Consider the following 17,400-nt stretch of genomic DNA (forward strand, 5'->3'; position numbering starts at 1 on the left):
AGAACTGTCGTAGCACCTCCTGTGGCAGACCATGCTTCCTCGGCAGCCTCAGGAAGTACATCCTCGGCTGGGCCCTTTTCAGGATGGAGATGGTGTTGACTTCCCACTTCATGTCCTGGGACACTGTGATTCCCAGGAACTTGAAGGTCTCGACGGTTGACACAGGGCAGTTGGATAGTGTGAGGGGCAACTGTGGAGAAGAATGTTTCCTGAAGTCCACGATCATCTCTACAGTCTTGAGCGTGTTCAGCCCGAGGTTGTGTCGTCTGCACCAGAGCTCCAGCTGCTCCACTTGTTGGCGGTACGCAGACTCGTCGCCGTCTTTGATAAGACCGATGACCGTGGTGTCGTCTGCGAACTTTATGAGTTTGACAGCTGGATTTGTTGAGGTGCAGTCGTTTGTGTAGAGGGAGAAGAGCAGTGGAGAGAGGACACATCCCTGTGGGGCTCCAGTGCTGGTGGTGCGTGTTGATGATGTTGTTGCTACCAGTCTCACCTGTTGTGTCCGTCCCGTCAAGAAGCTGAGGATCCACTGGCAGATTGTAGGGAACACACCGAGGTGGAGAAGTTAGGAGTGAGGAGTTCCGGGATGACGGTGTTGAATGCAGAGCTGAAATCCACAAACAGAATTATTGCGTAGGTCCCTCTGCTGTCGAGGTGCTCGAGGATGTAGTGCAGACCTATGTTGACTGCGTCTTCCACAGACCGTTTGCCCGGTAGGCAAACTGGAGAGGGTCCAGCAGGGGTCCGGTGACGTTCTTTAGGTGGTTCAGCACAAGGCGTTCAAAGGACTTCATGACCACAGACGTCAGGGCGACGGGCCTATAGTCGTTCAGTTCCGATGTTGCCGATTTCTTGGCAACTGGGATGATGGTAGACTGTTTGAAGCAGGATGGGACCTCACACAGCTCCAGGGATCTGTTGAAGATTTGTGTGAAGACCGGAGCCAGCTGGTCAGCGCAGACTTTTAGGCAGGAGGGGGCCACTTTGTCGGGCCCCGCAGCTTTCTTGATCTTCTGCTGATTGAAGAGCCGTCTCACGTCCTGTTCGTGGATCTGTAGTGGAGAAAAAGAGGGTGTGGGGGTGGGGGTGGGGGATGTAGATAGAGTAGTTTCTGGTAGAGGTGGGTGTGTGTGGGAAATGGGAGTGTCCTTTTCAAATCGGCAGAAAAACATGTTTAGTTCATTAGCAAGACCCTTATTGTTCACTGTTTGGGAGGATGGCATTCTATAGTTAGTGATTGCTTTCAGGCCATTCCACACAGATGCAGAGTCGTTAGCAGAGAACTGTCTTTTCAGCCTCTCTGCATAGCTTCTCTTAGCGATGTTAATTTCCTTTGTCAATTGGTTTCGGGCGTGTTTGTACAGTGCCCGATCTCCACTTCTAAATGCGGCCTCTTTCTCTTTCTTGAGTTGCCTGAGTTTGGGAGTAAACCATGGCTTGTTATTGTTGAAGGAGCGGAAGGACTTCGTTGGTACAAAACATGTCCTCACAGAAACTGATGTATGATGTTACAGTGTCTGTGTATTCATCCAGTGTGCCCGTTGAAGTTTCAAAGACACCCCAGTCAGTGCAATCTAAGCATTCTTGTAGAGCTAGCTTTGCTTCATCTGTCCATTTTTTCACAGTCTTAATAATCGGGTTAGCACATTTGACTTTCTGTCTGTATGTAGGTATTAAGTGGATTAAATTGTGGTCAGAAAGACCCAATGCTGCACGGGCGACCGATCGGTATTGCTTCACTTTTGTTTCATTTGCAGGCTAGCAAACCACACAGTTGGCCCCAATATCAGTTAACTGTTCATAGTTGTTGTTTGGCGTGTAAATGCGTTTTGTTTGTGGTGATTTGACTTTTGTCACCATGACTGTAGCCAGCACTGTCGGGAAGGACATTGTCCCTTGAGGCAGTTCGGAGTTATCGCTTCTCGGCCTTTTGGCTAAGATCAAGTGTAGTATCTGTTCTTATCAGTTTAATATCTGATACGTCCCCTATCGGGGACCATATATTAAATTGATTTTTGGAACTGGGAGATGGAATAGGGGCTTGCTCCGTCCACTCCACGCATCGACCTGGTATTGCAGTACCTCCAGGAACGGTGCACACCCTCTGATGGTCAATAGCAATACTACTTACGAAAATAAGTGCTGTCTTTCCATACTTGTAATCATCATCAGAGTTGGTATGAAAGTTTTTTATGTTTTGATACTTCAAAGGTGAAGCTTGTAAATGTGGTCCATTATTGTAGATGGATAAAAATCCATCTTTGAAAGATTAAGTTTCTGAAATGTGAATGTTAATCTTTTTCAGTGGGGTAGAACCTATTCCAAGGAAGTTGCGTCTCCCATCAACTAATTTTTTGAAGCAGTAACTCTTGTGAGATTGACATGATTCTCAATCAACCTTAATGCTAGTCCTTTTTCTCGGAGTTTTTAAAAATGTTGCGAGTCTCTATAATTTTCTGGATTATTTTTTTCTTTTTTTGCTTTCAAGATAAAAACAATCAAAGAGCTCAGTATGAAAGGATAAGGATTCAAACGTACATTTCCGAATGTAGATTATTTTAATACTGTGCTAATAAATATTAGTAGTTGACTCATCTAAAATGTATTTAAATCAAGTGTCGCGAAAGATTGTTTGGTGTTACAAACACCGCGAGATGGCAGCAGCATTAAATTCTGTTCCTGACCACAAAAAGAAACACAAAGTGAGTTGTTGTGGGGAGGGACGATTCTGGCTTTGCATTCTTGGGCGAAAAGAAGCAATGAATGATGGGATTGTTTTTGCAAATTCTTTTGACCTCACTTAAAATGGGTTAGTTCATGACACAATCCAAAGGTACTACGGATGTTGCCTCAGCCAGTGAGTGTGAGTGAGTTTATGTGCGTTTGGTAGAGGATCCCGTGACTGAAGATGGTGTGTGTGCTGAAGACTGTGGGCTGGTGACTTGTACAACTCATACTTACCTGGCAGGGGAGATACCATGATCAAGAAGGTGGTTCACCCAGGGCGAGGCTCAGCCATTGCACTCCGGCTGTGCTGACCCCTGCGAATTCCCCAAATGTGGGAATCTCGACTGCATAATTTCTGGTAGTGGGGGACTGCGTTCGCGCTCTCCCCTGATTCACTGGTCAATGGCAAATTGTTATCATTGTGATCTTAATTCTGTGAACAAGTTTGACAACAAATAAGGTTCACACAAAGGTTGCGGAGTAGTTGAAATGGCGCTGGTGCTGATATAGTGAATGGGTTGAGGAGAGCTGCATGAGTTCCAGTCTTTCTGTCAAATGTTGATCAAATATGTCTTTTCATCACAAAATTAAAATAACAGCTACATTTATGTTCCGTCACTGGAAATCCCTCATTGGGTTATTTGTCCACCTAAAACATTGTGGTAGCAGAAAATGGGGTACGTTGCATTGCTGCTTTCCTATTGGACATACTTGACCCACAATACCTAGCAGTTGAGAATCCAAATCATCTTTATTGGCCAAGTATGTAGAACACACAAGGAATTTGTCTCCGGTATAACACGCTGCATTAGTATCATCGTAAACAAGGACATGACAAATAGGTATGCAAGGGCATTTCGTAATGTAAGTGAGACAATGTGCAAAGTATCAAGCAGAGCTAAAGTGATCAGTGGTAGAATACAATACGGTGACAGTTTGTACAGTTGGTGCAGAAAATCATTGAACCATTTTAGAGTGACCAGTAGCAGTATTTGTAGTACAAGAGAGTGACCACGTCAGTGACTGTTTAGGGAGTTAATGGATAGAGGGAAGAAGCTGTTTAAGTGTCTGCTGGATTTGGTGCGCATGGATCTGTAGCGCCTGCCTGAGGGGAGTAGCTGGAAAAGATGGTGGGCAGGGTGCGGGGGATCCAGGAGTATTTTCCGTGCCCTTGTCTTGATCCTTGCAGTGTGCAAGTCCTCAAGAGTGGGTAGGCCGGTGCCAATGATTTTTTCCGCCGTCCTAACTGTCCGTTGAAGTCGTATTTTGTCCTTTTTTGTGGCGGCCCCAAACCAAACCGTGATGGAAGAACACAGGATTGATTCGATGACTGCCGTGTAGAACTGTCGTAGCACCTCCTGTGGCAGACCATGCTTCCTCGGCAGCCTCAGGAAGTACATCCTCGGCTGGGCCCTTTTCAGGATGGAGATGGTGTTGACTTCCCACTTCATGTCCTGGGACACTGTGATTCCCAGGAACTTGAAGGTCTCGACGGTTGACACAGGGCAGTTGGATAGTGTGAGGGGCAACTGTGGAGAAGAATGTTTCCTGAAGTCCACGATCATCTCTACAGTCTTGAGCGTGTTCAGCCCGAGGTTGTGTCGTCTGCACCAGAGCTCCAGCTGCTCCACTTGTTGGCGGTACGCAGACTCGTCGCCGTCTTTGATAAGACCGATGACCGTGGTGTCGTCTGCGAACTTTATGAGTTTGACAGCTGGATTTGTTGAGGTGCAGTCGTTTGTGTAGAGGGAGAAGAGCAGTGGAGAGAGGACACATCCCTGTGGGGCTCCAGTGCTGGTGGTGCGTGTTGATGATGTTGTTGCTACCAGTCTCACCTGTTGTGTCCGTCCCGTCAAGAAGCTGAGGATCCACTGGCAGATTGTAGGGAACACACCGAGGTGGAGAAGTTAGGAGTGAGGAGTTCCGGGATGACGGTGTTGAATGCAGAGCTGAAATCCACAAACAGAATTATTGCGTAGGTCCCTCTGCTGTCGAGGTGCTCGAGGATGTAGTGCAGACCTATGTTGACTGCGTCTTCCACAGACCGTTTGCCCGGTAGGCAAACTGGAGAGGGTCCAGCAGGGGTCCGGTGACGTTCTTTAGGTGGTTCAGCACAAGGCGTTCAAAGGACTTCATGACCACAGACGTCAGGGCGACGGGCCTATAGTCGTTCAGTTCCGATGTTGCCGATTTCTTGGCAACTGGGATGATGGTAGACTGTTTGAAGCAGGATGGGACCTCACACAGCTCCAGGGATCTGTTGAAGATTTGTGTGAAGACCGGAGCCAGCTGGTCAGCGCAGACTTTTAGGCAGGAGGGGGCCACTTTGTCGGGCCCCGCAGCTTTCTTGATCTTCTGCTGATTGAAGAGCCGTCTCACGTCCTGTTCGTGGATCTGTAGTGGAGAAAAAGAGGGTGTGGGGGTGGGGGTGGGGGATGTAGATAGAGTAGTTTCTGGTAGAGGTGGGTGTGTGTGGGAAATGGGAGTGTCCTTTTCAAATCGGCAGAAAAACATGTTTAGTTCATTAGCAAGACCCTTATTGTTCACTGTTTGGGAGGATGGCATTCTATAGTAAGTGATTGCTTTCAGGCCATTCCACACAGATGCAGAGTCGTTAGCAGAGAACTGTCTTTTCAGCCTCTCTGCATAGCTTCTCTTAGCGATGTTAATTTCCTTTGTCAATTGGTTTCGGGCGTGTTTGTACAGTGCCCGATCTCCACTTCTAAATGCGGCCTCTTTCTCTTTCTTGAGTTGCCTGAGTTTGGGAGTAAACCATGGCTTGTTATTGTTGAAGGAGCGGAAGGACTTCGTTGGTACACACATGTCCTCACATAAACTGATGTATGATGTTACAGTGTCTGTGTATTCATCCAGTGTGCCCGTTGAAGTTTCAAAGACGCCCCAGTCAGTGCAATCTAAGCATTCTTGTAGAGCTAGCTTTGCTTCATCTGTCCATTTTTTCACAGTCTTAATAATCGGGTTAGCACATTTGACTTTCTGTCTGTATGTAGGTATTAAGTGGATTAAATTATGGTCAGAAAGACCCAATGCTGCACGGGCGACCGATCGGTATTGCTTCACTTTTGTTTCATTTGCAGGCTAGCAAACCACACAGTTGGCCTCATTATCACTTAACTGTTTGTAATTGTTGTTTGGCGTGTAAATGCGTTTTGTTTGTGGTGATTTGACTTTTGTCACCATGACTGTAGCCAGCACTGTCGGGAATGACATTGTCCCTTGAGGCAGTTCGGAGTTATCGCTTCTCGGCCTTTTGGCTAAGATCAAGTGTAGTATCTGTTCTTATCAGTTTAATATCTGATATGTCCCCTATCGGGGACCATATATTAAATTGATTTTTGGAACTGGGAGATGGAATAGGGGCTTGCTCCGTCCACTCCACGCATCGACCTGGTATTGCAGTATCTCCAGGAACGGTGCACACCCTCTGATGGTCAATAGCAATACTACTTACGAAAATAAGTGCTGTCTTTCCATACTTGTAATCATCATCAGAGTTGGTATGAAAGTTTTTTATGTTTTGATACTTCAAAGGTGAAGCTTGTAAATGTGGTCCATTATTGTAGATGGATAAAAATCCATCTTTGAAAGATTAAGTTTCTGAAATGTGAATGTTAATCTTTTTCAGTGGGGTAGAACCTATTCCAAGAAAGTTGCGTCTCCCATCAACTAATTTTTTGAAGCAGTAACTCTTGTGAGATTGACATGATTCTCAATCAACCTTAATGCTAGTCCTTTTTCTCTGAGTTTTTAAAAATGTTGCAAGTCTCTCAAATTTTCTGGATTATTTTTTTCTTTTTTTGCCTTCAAGATAAAAACAATCAAAGAGCTCAGTATAAAAGGATAAGGATTCAAACGTACATTTCCAAATGTAGATTTTTTTAATACTGTGCTAATAAATATTAGTAGTTGACTCATCTAAAATGTATTTAAATCAAGTGTCGCGAAAGATTGTTTGGTGTTACAAACACCGCGAGATGGCAGCAGCATTAAATTCTGTTCCTGATCACAAAAAGAAACACAAAGTGAGTTGTTGTGGGGAGGGACGATTCTGGCTTTGCATTCTTGGGCGAAAAGAAGCAATGAATGATGGGATTGTTTTTGCAAATTCTTTTGACCTCACTTAAAATGGGTTAGTTCATGACACAATCCAAAGGTACTACGGATGTTGCCTCAGCCAGTGAGTTTATGTGCGTTTGGTAGAGGATCCCGTGACTGAAGATGGTGTGTGTGCTGAAGACTGTGGGCTGGTGACTTGTACAACTCATACTTACCTGGCAGGGGAGATACCATGATCAAGAAGGTGGTTCACCCAGGGCGAGGCTCAGCCATTGCACTCCGGCTGTGCTGACCCCTGCGAATTCCCCAAATGTGGGAATCTCGACTGCATAATTTCTGGTAGTGGGGGACTGCGTTCGCGCTCTCCCCTGATTCACTGGTCAATGGCAAATTGTTATCATTGTGATCTTAATTCTGTGAACAAGTTTGACAACAAATAAGGTTCACACAAAGGTTGCGGAGTAGTTGAAATGGCGCTGGTGCTGATATAGTGAATGGGTTGAGGAGAGCTGCATGAGTTCGTCTTTCTGTCAAATGTTGATCAAATATGTCTTTTCATCACAAAATTAAAATAACAGCTACATTTATGTTCTGTCACTGGAAATCCCTCATTGGGTTATTTGTCCACCTAAAACATTGTGGTAGCAGAAAATGGGGTACGTTGCATTGCTGCTTTCCTATTGGACATACTTGACCCACAATACCTAGCAGTTGAGAATCCAAATCATCTTTATTGGCCAAGTATGTAGAACACACAAGGAATTTGTCTCCGGTATAACACGCTGCATTAGTATCATCGTAAACAAGGACATGACAAATAGGTATGCAAGGGCATTTCGTAATGTAAGTGAGACAATGTGCAAAGTATCAAGCAGAGCTAAAGTGATCAGTGGTAGAATACAATACGGTGACAGTTTGTACAGTTGGTGCAGAAAATCATTGAACCATTTTAGAGTGACCAGTAGCAGTATTTGTAGTACAAGAGAGTGACCACGTCAGTGACTGTTTAGGGAGTTAATGGCTAGAGGCAAGAAGCTGTTTAAGTGTCTGCTGGATTTGGTGCGCATGGATCTGTAGCGCCTGCCTGAGGGGAGTAGCTGGAAAAGATGGTGGGCAAGGTGCGGGGGATCCAGGAGTATTTTCCGTGCCCTTGTCTTGATCCTTGCAGTGTGCAAGTCCTCAAGAGTGGGTAGGCCGGTGCCAATGATTTTTTCCGCCGTCCTAACTGTCCGTTGAAGTCGTATTTTGTCCTTTTTTGTGGCGGCCCCAAACCAAACCGTGATGGAAGAACACAGGATTGATTCGATGACTGCCGTGTAGAACTGTCGTAGCACCTCCTGTGGCAGACCATGCTTCCTCGGCAGCCTCAGGAAGTACATCCTCGGCTGGGCCCTTTTCAGGATGGAGATGGTGTTGACTTCCCACTTCATGTCCTGGGAGACTGTGATTCCCAGGAACTTGAAGGTCTCGACGGTTGACACAGGGCAGTTGGATAGTGTGAGGGGCAACTGTGGAGAAGAATGTTTCCTGAAGTCCACGATCATCTCTACAGTCTTGAGCGTGTTCAGCCCGAGGTTTGTGTCGTCTGCACCAGAGCTCCAGCTGCTCCACTTGTTGGCGGTACGCAGACTCGTCGCCGTCTTTGATAAGACCGATGACCGTGGTGTCGTCTGCGAACTTTATGAGTTTGACAGCTGGATTTGTTGAGGTGCAGTCGTTTGTGTAGAGGGAGAAGAGCAGTGGAGAGAGGACACATCCCTGTGGGGCTCCAGTGCTGGTGGTGCGTGTTGATGATGTTGTTGCTCCCAGTCTCACCTGTTGTGTCCGTTCCGTCAAGAAGCTGAGGATCCACTGGCAGATTGTAGGGAACACACCGAGGTGGAGAAGTTAGGAGTGAGGAGTTCCGGGATGACGGTGTTGAATGCAGAGCTGAAATCCACAAACAGAATTATTGCGTAGGTCCCTCTGCTGTCGAGGTGCTCGAGGATGTAGTGCAGACCTATGTTGACTGCGTCTTCCACAGACCGTTTGCCCGGTAGGCAAACTGGAGAGGGTCCAGCAGGGGTCCGGTGACGTTCTTTAGGTGGTTCAGCACAAGGCGTTCAAAGGACTTCATGACCACAGACGTCAGGGCGACGGGCCTATAGTCGTTCAGTTCCGATGTTGCCGATTTCTTGGCAACTGGGATGATGGTAGACTGTTTGAAGCAGGATGGGACCTCACACAGCTCCAGGGATCTGTTGAAGATTTGTGTGAAGACCGGAGCCAGCTGGTCAGCGCAGACTTTCAGGCAGGAGGGGGCCACTTTGTCGGGCCCCGCAGCTTTCTTGATCTTCTGCTGATTGAAGAGCCGTCTCACGTCTTGTTCGTGGATCTGTAGTGGAGAAAAAGAGGGTGTGGGGGATGTAGATAGAGTAGTTTCTGGTAGAGGTGGGTGTGTGTGGGAAATGGGAGTGTCCTTTTCCAAATCGGCAGAAAAGCATGTTTAGTTCATTAGCAAGACCCTTATTGTTCACTGTTTGGGAGGATGGCATTCTATAGTTAGTGATTGCTTTCAGGCCATTCCACACAGATGCAGAGTCGTTAGCAGAGAACTGTCTTTTCAGCCTCTCTGCATAGCTTCTCTTAGCGATGTTAATTTCCTTTGTCAATTGGTTTCGGGCGTGTTTGTACAGTGCCCGATCTCCACTTCTAAATGCGGCCTCTTTCTCTTTCTTGAGTTGCCTGAGTTTGGGAGTAAACCATGGCTTGTTATTGTTGAAGGAGCGGAAAGACTTCGTTGGTACACACATGTCCTCACAGAAACTGATGTATGATGTTACAGTGTCTGTGTATTCATCCAGTGTGCCCGTTGAAGTTTCAAAGACGCCCCAGTCAGTGCAATCTAAGCATTCTTGTAGAGCTAGCTTTGCTTCATCTGTCCATTTTTTCACAGTCTTAATAATCGGGTTAGCACATTTGACTTTCTGCCTGTATGTAAGTATTAAGTGGATTAAATTGTGGTCAGAAAGACCCAATGCTGCACGGGCGACCGATCGGTATTGCTTCACTTTTGTTTCATTTGCAGGCTAGCAAACCACACAGTTGGCCTCATTATCACTTAACTGTTTGTAATTGTTGTTTGGCGTGTAAATGCGTTTTGTTTGTGGTGATTTGACTTTTGTCACCATGACTGTAGCCAGCACTGTCGGGAAGGACATTGTCCCTTGAGGCAGTTCGGAGTTATCGCTTCTCGGCCTTTTGGCTAAGATCAAGTGTAGTATCTGTTCTTATCAGTTTAATATCTGATACGTCCCCTATCGGGGACCATATATTAAATTGATTTTTGGAACTGGGAGATGGAATAGGGGCTTGCTCCGTCCACTCCACGCATCGACCTGGTATTGCAGTATCTCCAGGAACGGTGCACACCCTCTGATGGTCAATAGCAATACTACTTACGAAAATAAGTGCTGTCTTTCCATACTTGTAATCATCATCAGAGTTGGTATGAAAGTTTTTTATGTTTTGATACTTCAAAGGTGAAGCTTGTAAATGTGGTCCATTATTGTAGATGGATAAAAATCCATCTTTGAAAGATTAAGTTTCTGAAATGTGAATGTTAATCTTTTTCAGTGGGGTAGAACCTATTCCAAGAAAGTTGCGTCTCCCATCAACTAATTTTTTGAAGCAGTAACTCTTGTGAGATTGACATGATTCTCAATCAACCTTAATGCTAGTCCTTTTTCTCTGAGTTTTTAAAAATGTTGCAAGTCTCTCAAATTTTCTGGATTATTTTTTTCTTTTTTTGCCTTCAAGATAAAAACAATCAAAGAGCTCAGTATAAAAGGATAAGGATTCAAACGTACATTTCCGAATGTAGATTTTTTTAATACTGTGCTAATAAATATTAGTAGTTGACTCATCTAAAATGTATTTAAATCAAGTGTCGCGAAAGATTGTTTGGTGTTACAAACACCGCGAGATGGCAGCAGCATTAGATTCTGTTCCTGACCACAAAAAGAAACACAAAGTGAGTTGTTGTGGGGAGGGACGATTCTGGCTTTGCATTCTTGGGCGAAAAGAAGCAATGAATGATGGGATTGTTTTTGCAAATTCTTTTGACCTCACTTAAAATGGGTTAGTTCATGACACAATCCAAAGGTACTACGGATGTTGCCTCAGCCAGTGAGTCTGAGTGAGTTTATGTGCGTTTGGTAGAGGATCCCGTGACTGAAGATGGTGTGTGTGCTGAAGACTGTGGGCTGGTGACTTGTACAACTCATACTTACCTGGCAGGGGAGATACCATGATCAAGAAGGTGGTTCACCCAGGGCGAGGCTCAGCCATTGCACTCCGGCTGTGCTGACCCCTGCGAATTCCCCAAATGTGGGAATCTCGACTGCATAATTTCTGGTAGTGGGGGACTGCGTTCGCGCTCTCCCCTGATTCACTGGTCAATGGCAAATTGTTATCATTGTGATCTTAATTCTGTGAACAAGTTTGACAACAAATAAGGTTCACACAAAGGTTGCGGAGTAGTTGAAATGGCGCTGGTGCTGATATAGTGAATGGGTTCAGGAGAGCTGCATGAGTTCCAGTCTTTCTGTCAAATGTTGATCAAATATGTCTTTTCATCACAAAATTAAAATAACAGCTACATTTATGTTCCGTCACTGGAAATCCCTCATTGGGTTATTTGTCCACCTAAAACATTGTGGTAGCAGAAAATGGGGTACGTTGCATTGCTGCTTTCCTATTGGACATACTTGACCCACAATACCTAGCAGTTGAGAATCCAAATCATCTTTATTGGCCAAGTATGTAGAACACACAAGGAATTTGTCTCCGGTATAACACGCTGCATTAGTATCATCGTAAACAAGGACATGACAAATAGGTATGCAAGGGCATTTCGTAATGTAAGTGAGACAATGTGCAAAGTATCAAGCAGAGCTAAAGTGATCAGTGGTAGAATACAATACGGTGACAGTTTGTACAGTTGGTGCAGAAAATCATTGAACCATTTTAGAGTGACCAGTAGCAGTATTTGTAGTACAAGAGAGTGACCACGTCAGTGACTGTTTAGGGAGTTAATGGATAGAGGGAAGAAGCTGTTTAAGTGTCTGCTGGATTTGGTGCGCATGGATCTGTAGCGCCTGCCTGAGGGGAGTAGCTGGAAAAGATGGTGGGCAGGGTGCGGGGGATCCAGGAGTATTTTCCGTGCCCTTGTCTTGATCCTTGCAGTGTGCAAGTCCTCAAGAGTGGGTAGGCCGGTGCCAATGATTTTTTCCGCCGTCCTAACTGTCCGTTGAAGTCGTATTTTGTCCTTTTTTGTGGCGGCCCCAAACCAAACCGTGATGGAAGAACACAGGATTGATTCGATGACTGCCGTGTAGAACTGTCGTAGCACCTCCTGTGGCAGACCATGCTTCCTCGGCAGCCTCAGGAAGTACATCCTCGGCTGGGCCCTTTTCAGGATGGAGATGGTGTTGACTTCCCACTTCATGTCCTGGGAGACTGTGATTCCCAGGAACTTGAAGGTCTCGACGGTTGACACAGGGCAGTTGGATAGTGTGAGGGGCAACTGTGGAGAAGAATGTTTCCTGAAGTCCACGATCATCTCTACAGTCTTGAGCGTGTTCAGCCCGAGGTTGTGTCGTCTGCACCAGAGCTCCAGCTGCTCCACTTGTTGGCGGTACGCAGACTCGTCGCCGTCTTTGATAAGACCGATGACCGTGGTGTCGTCTGCGAACTTTATGAGTTTGACAGCTGGATTTGTTGAGGTGCAGTCGTTTGTGTAGAGGGAGAAGAGCAGTGGAGAGAGGACACATCCCTGTGGGGCTCCAGTGCTGGTGGTGCGTGTTGATGATGTTGTTGCTACCAGTCTCACCTGTTGTGTCCGTCCCGTCAAGAAGCTGAGGATCCACTGGCAGATTGTAGGGAACACACCGAGGTGGAGAAGTTAGGAGTGAGGAGTTCCGGGATGACGGTGTTGAATGCAGAGCTGAAATCCACAAACAGAATTATTGCGTAGGTCCCTCTGCTGTCGAGGTGCTCGAGGATGTAGTGCAGACCTATGTTGACTGCGTCTTCCACAGACCGTTTGCCCGGTAGGCAAACTGGAGAGGGTCCAGCAGGGGTCCGGTGACGTTCTTTAGGTGGTTCAGCACAAGGCGTTCAAAGGACTTCATGACCACAGACGTCAGGGCGACGGGCCTATAGTCGTTCAGTTCCGATGTTGCCGATTTCTTGGCAACTGGGATGATGGTAGACTGTTTGAAGCAGGATGGGACCTCACACAGCTCCAGGGATCTGTTGAAGATTTGTGTGAAGACCGGAGCCAGCTGGTCAGCGCAGACTTTCAGGCAGGAGGGGGCCACTTTGTCGGGCCCCGCAGCTTTCTTGATCTTCTGCTGATTGAAGAGCCGTCTCACGTCCTGTTCGTGGATCTGTAGTGGAGAAAAAGAGGGTGTGGGGGTGGGGGATGTAGATAGAGTAGTTTCTGGTAGAAGTGGGTGTGTGTGGGAAATGGGAGTGTCCTTTTCCAAATCGGCAGAAAAGCATGTTTAGTTCATTAGCAAGACCCTTATTGTTCACTGTTTGGGAGGATGGCATTCTATAGTTAGTGATTGCTTTCAGGCCATTCCACACAGATGCAGAGTCGTTAGCAGAGAACTGTCTTTTCAGCCTCTCTGCATAGCTTCTCTTAGCGATGTTAATTTCCTTTGTCAATTGGTTTCGGGCGTGTTTGTACAGTGCCCGATCTCCACTTCTAAATGCGGCCTCTTTCTCTTTCTTGAGTTGCCTGAGTTTGGGAGTAAACCATGGCTTGTTATTGTTGAAGGAGCGGAAGGACTTCGTTGGTACACACATGTCCTCACAGAAACTGATGTATGATGTTACAGTGTCTGTGTATTCATCCAGTGTGCCCGTTGAAGTTTCAAAGACGCCCCAGTCAGTGCAATCTAAGCATTCTTGTAGAGCTAGCTTTGCTTCATCTGTCCATTTTTTCACAGTCTTAATAATCGGGTTAGCACATTTGACTTTCTGTCTGTATGTAGGTATTAAGTGGATTAAATTGTGGTCAGAAAGACCCAATGCTGCACGGGCGACCGATCGGTATTGCTTCACTTTTGTTTCATTTGCAGGCTAGCAAACCACACAGTTGGCCTCATTATCACTTAACTGTTTGTAATTGTTGTTTGGCGTGTAAATGCGTTTTGTTTGTGGTGATTTGACTTTTGTCACCATGACTGTAGCCAGCACTGTCGGGAATGACATTGTCCCTTGAGGCAGTTCGGAGTTATCGCTTCTCGGCCTTTTGGCTAAGATCAAGTGTAGTATCTGTTCTTATCAGTTTAATATCTGATACGTCCCCTATCGGGGACCATATATTAAATTGATTTTTGGAACTGGGAGATGGAATAGGGGCTTGCTCCGTCCACTCCACGCATCGACCTGGTATTGCAGTATCTCCAGGAACGGTGCACACCCTCTGATGGTCAATAGCAATACTACTTACGAAAATAAGTGCTGTCTTTCCATACTTGTAATTAGTGATGGGTCCAGCGACACCGATGCATTGACACATGCACCGGGCTCACAGAGCAAACCACGTGTCGATGCATGTGCCTGCTTCATTATGTCACGTGATTGACACGTGAACTGCATTGACACAGTCCAGGCTTCTAATTGACACACCGGCTGCGTTGACACAGTCCAGGCTGCTAATTGACACATCGGCTGCGTTGACACAGTCCAGGCTGCTAATTGACACGTGAACTGCACCGGTGCAGTTTAGACTGCATCGGCTGCTTGGCACAGTACAGGCTGCGCCACTTAGTCCAGGGGGCGTCGACTCAGTGCAGAGGGCGTTGACGCAGCAAAAGCCCGCCGCACAGTGTTTATAAGGAAGTGGGTTTGGCGACACAATGCCACTTGCCGAAACAAGCCAGACCTCACTCACGCTCGCTTGTCGAAGTTCGTGTCAGTGCAGACTTCGTGTTCGTGCCTTGCCTTCCTTGCCGATTATGGAGCAGAGACGCAAATCATCCGCCGTGTGGGACCATTTTTATGTCCCGGAGAATAAGGTATTATTTATTTATTTATTCAAATCGCCTTCTATCGCCGAGTGCCTCTCAGATTATTGACATGTGTTGTACCATTCTAATCCGAATACATTTCAAGGTAACTCTTAGTTACTTCTTATTCACATTTCATTACAGGTGAAATGTCGAATTTGCCGGGTCGAATTGTCATACACCAACAGAAGCACCTCCACCATGCTGAGGCATGAGAATGAAGTTCGCGATATACCCAGTATTACGCCAGGTATACAAACGTTCACTCATCTTTTCACGGTTGCTATGTTGATGATTTAATTGACAATCAGTAATTATTATTGGTTGACTCTCCACTCCATGTTTGACAATCAAGGTTCCACGAAGCAGCTGTACTGGAAGGACCAACACACTTCTTTCCCAAACCTCTCCCACCTCGCAAAGGAGTTCCTTTGTACGCCAGCCTCATCCGTCCCTTGTGAGCGTGTGTTCTCCACAGCAGGAGAAATCGCTTGTAAAAGACGCAACAGGCTGAAGTTTAAAACATTGGAGCATCTTATTTTTCTCAATAAAAATTTGTGAAATAAAAGCCCACAAGCATCCTCATTCAAATGATCTTCACATTATTTGAACACATTGAATGTTGCAAAATGAATAAATGGATGTGAATGATATTGTACACTTCATCATCAAATCGATGAATGACCTTATGAAAATGTTTTGGAACAGTTGTAGATGCAAAACCGTACTGGCAGCTACATAATAGATAATAAAAGAAATATCCCAAACCATAGGGATCCTCCCAAAAACTAAGGATGTGCACATTGTACACATACTTTTATTACTTCCATATTTGACCTATTGTGTGGGAATATGGGGAAATGCCAGTAAAACTGTTTTAAAACTACAATACAAAGCAATCGGAACAATCACTGGTTCCAAATGGACCCACAAATCCACTGTTTATCAAATTAAACAATGAAATCTCATGACCTGATTGACTTCAAAATCGCCCAATTAATGTACAAAGCACACAATAACCTTTGCCAAAAGATCCAGAAGCTTTTTAAAATTTGAGAAAGTTGTCATAATTTAGGGGGTACTAATCTATACAAAATCCTAAACACTAAACGAACATCACACAAAGGAGTGTATCTGTAATAGGTGTAAATCTGTAGAATGATTCAGAAACGGACCAGTAAAATGAGGAACTCTCTTGCTGAGATTAAAAATGAATTCGAGAGTAGTACAAGACAACTACACAAATCAGAATTAAGCTGATAAATTCGATACACTCATGAAATATAGCAATACATCAGAAATACATTGATGAGATTATTTAATATATTAATGAAATGTAGCATCCATTATGAATATGAGAAAATCGACATATACATGTGCTCTAAAGAGTATGTACTGTATATACAAACCTAATGTAAAAATGTATTAGTACAGCATACATAAGGGTAAAAGCATTTGTTGATATTTAGACTTTCTTTCCTATTTAGAAAAATGATCAATTCATATATAGGAAGGGGTAGGACTCGGGGTAGGTTTTTTGCTTCTTTCTACTCCTCTGAACACATATTTGTGATGATGACTATTTTCTTTTCCTTTTTTTATATCTTACCTTCACCTTTTGCCAATTTATTACCGAATTGTATATTTTATATGTTCAATATACAAAACAATTTATCAGTCAGTTCAGTCTGTTAAGTGGGTTGGCTGCAGGGATCTTGAAGGTCCAGCAGGTGGCAGTGGTCAGTGACACAGTATCAGCACAGTATCAACACAGTGTGTCAGTGTGTCGACACGCCTCATGAGGCCTCATGGACCCATCACTACTTGTAATCATCATCAGAGTTGGTATGAAAGTTTTTTATGTTTTGATACTTCAAAGGTGAAGCTTGTAAATGTGGTCCATTATTGTAGATGGATAAAAATCCATCTTTGAAAGATTAAGTTTCTGAAATGTGAATGTTAATCTTTTTCAGTGGGGTAGAACCTATTCCAAGAAAGTTGCGTCTCCCATCAACTAATTTTTTGAAGCAGTAACTCTTGTGAGATTGACATGATTCTCAATCAACCTTAATGCTAGTCCTTTTTCTCTGAGTTTTTAAAAATGTTGCAAGTCTCTCAAATTTTCTGGATTATTTTTTTCTTTTTTTGCCTTCAAGATAAAAACAATCAAAGAGCTCAGTATAAAAGGATAAGGATTCAAACGTACATTTCCAAATGTAGATTTTTTTAATACTGTGCTAATAAATATTAGTAGTTGACTCATCTAAAATGTATTTAAATCAAGTGTCGCGAAAGATTGTTTGGTGTTACAAACACCGCGAGATGGCAGCAGCATTAAATTCTGTTCCTGATCACAAAAAGAAACACAAAGTGAGTTGTTGTGGGGAGGGACGATTCTGGCTTTGCATTCTTGGGCGAAAAGAAGCAATGAATGATGGGATTGTTTTTGCAAATTCTTTTGACCTCACTTAAAATGGGTTAGTTCATGACACAATCCAAAGGTACTACGGATGTTGCCTCAGCCAGTGAG

General features: G+C 44.8%; 1 protein-coding gene, 1 long non-coding RNA gene and 7 other non-coding genes across 10 annotated transcripts in view; 8 read left to right on the top strand and 1 right to left on the bottom strand.

The window, feature by feature from the left end:
• Positions 1 to 17,400, bottom strand: part of LOC127608740 (V-set and transmembrane domain-containing protein 5) — a 68,574-nt gene that overhangs the window by 20,280 nt on the left and 30,894 nt on the right. The gene's annotated exons all lie outside the window — the stretch shown is intronic.
• LOC127608750 (uncharacterized) overlaps positions 1 to 17,400 on the top strand; it is a 59,361-nt gene that overhangs the window by 11,971 nt on the left and 29,990 nt on the right. The gene's annotated exons all lie outside the window — the stretch shown is intronic.
• On the top strand, positions 1,918 to 2,107 carry LOC127609461 (U2 spliceosomal RNA). Its single transcript, XR_007964591.1, has one exon. It is a non-coding gene; the product is annotated as a U2 spliceosomal RNA (small nuclear RNA).
• Positions 2,957 to 3,120, top strand: LOC127609536 (U1 spliceosomal RNA). Its single transcript, XR_007964661.1, has one exon. It is a non-coding gene; the product is annotated as a U1 spliceosomal RNA (small nuclear RNA).
• Positions 5,986 to 6,175, top strand: LOC127609465 (U2 spliceosomal RNA). The gene has a single exon (XR_007964594.1). It is a non-coding gene; the product is annotated as a U2 spliceosomal RNA (small nuclear RNA).
• Positions 7,015 to 7,178, top strand: LOC127609537 (U1 spliceosomal RNA). Its single transcript, XR_007964662.1, has one exon. It is a non-coding gene; the product is annotated as a U1 spliceosomal RNA (small nuclear RNA).
• LOC127609470 (U2 spliceosomal RNA) lies at positions 10,032 to 10,221 on the top strand. Its single transcript, XR_007964599.1, has one exon. It is a non-coding gene; the product is annotated as a U2 spliceosomal RNA (small nuclear RNA).
• LOC127609538 (U1 spliceosomal RNA) lies at positions 11,071 to 11,234 on the top strand. Its single transcript, XR_007964663.1, has one exon. It is a non-coding gene; the product is annotated as a U1 spliceosomal RNA (small nuclear RNA).
• On the top strand, positions 14,095 to 14,284 carry LOC127609471 (U2 spliceosomal RNA). Its single transcript, XR_007964600.1, has one exon. It is a non-coding gene; the product is annotated as a U2 spliceosomal RNA (small nuclear RNA).

Source organism: Hippocampus zosterae, chromosome 10, assembly GCF_025434085.1.
Source record: "Hippocampus zosterae strain Florida chromosome 10, ASM2543408v3, whole genome shotgun sequence".
In the NCBI taxonomy this organism is placed as follows: domain Eukaryota; kingdom Metazoa; phylum Chordata; class Actinopteri; order Syngnathiformes; family Syngnathidae; genus Hippocampus; species Hippocampus zosterae.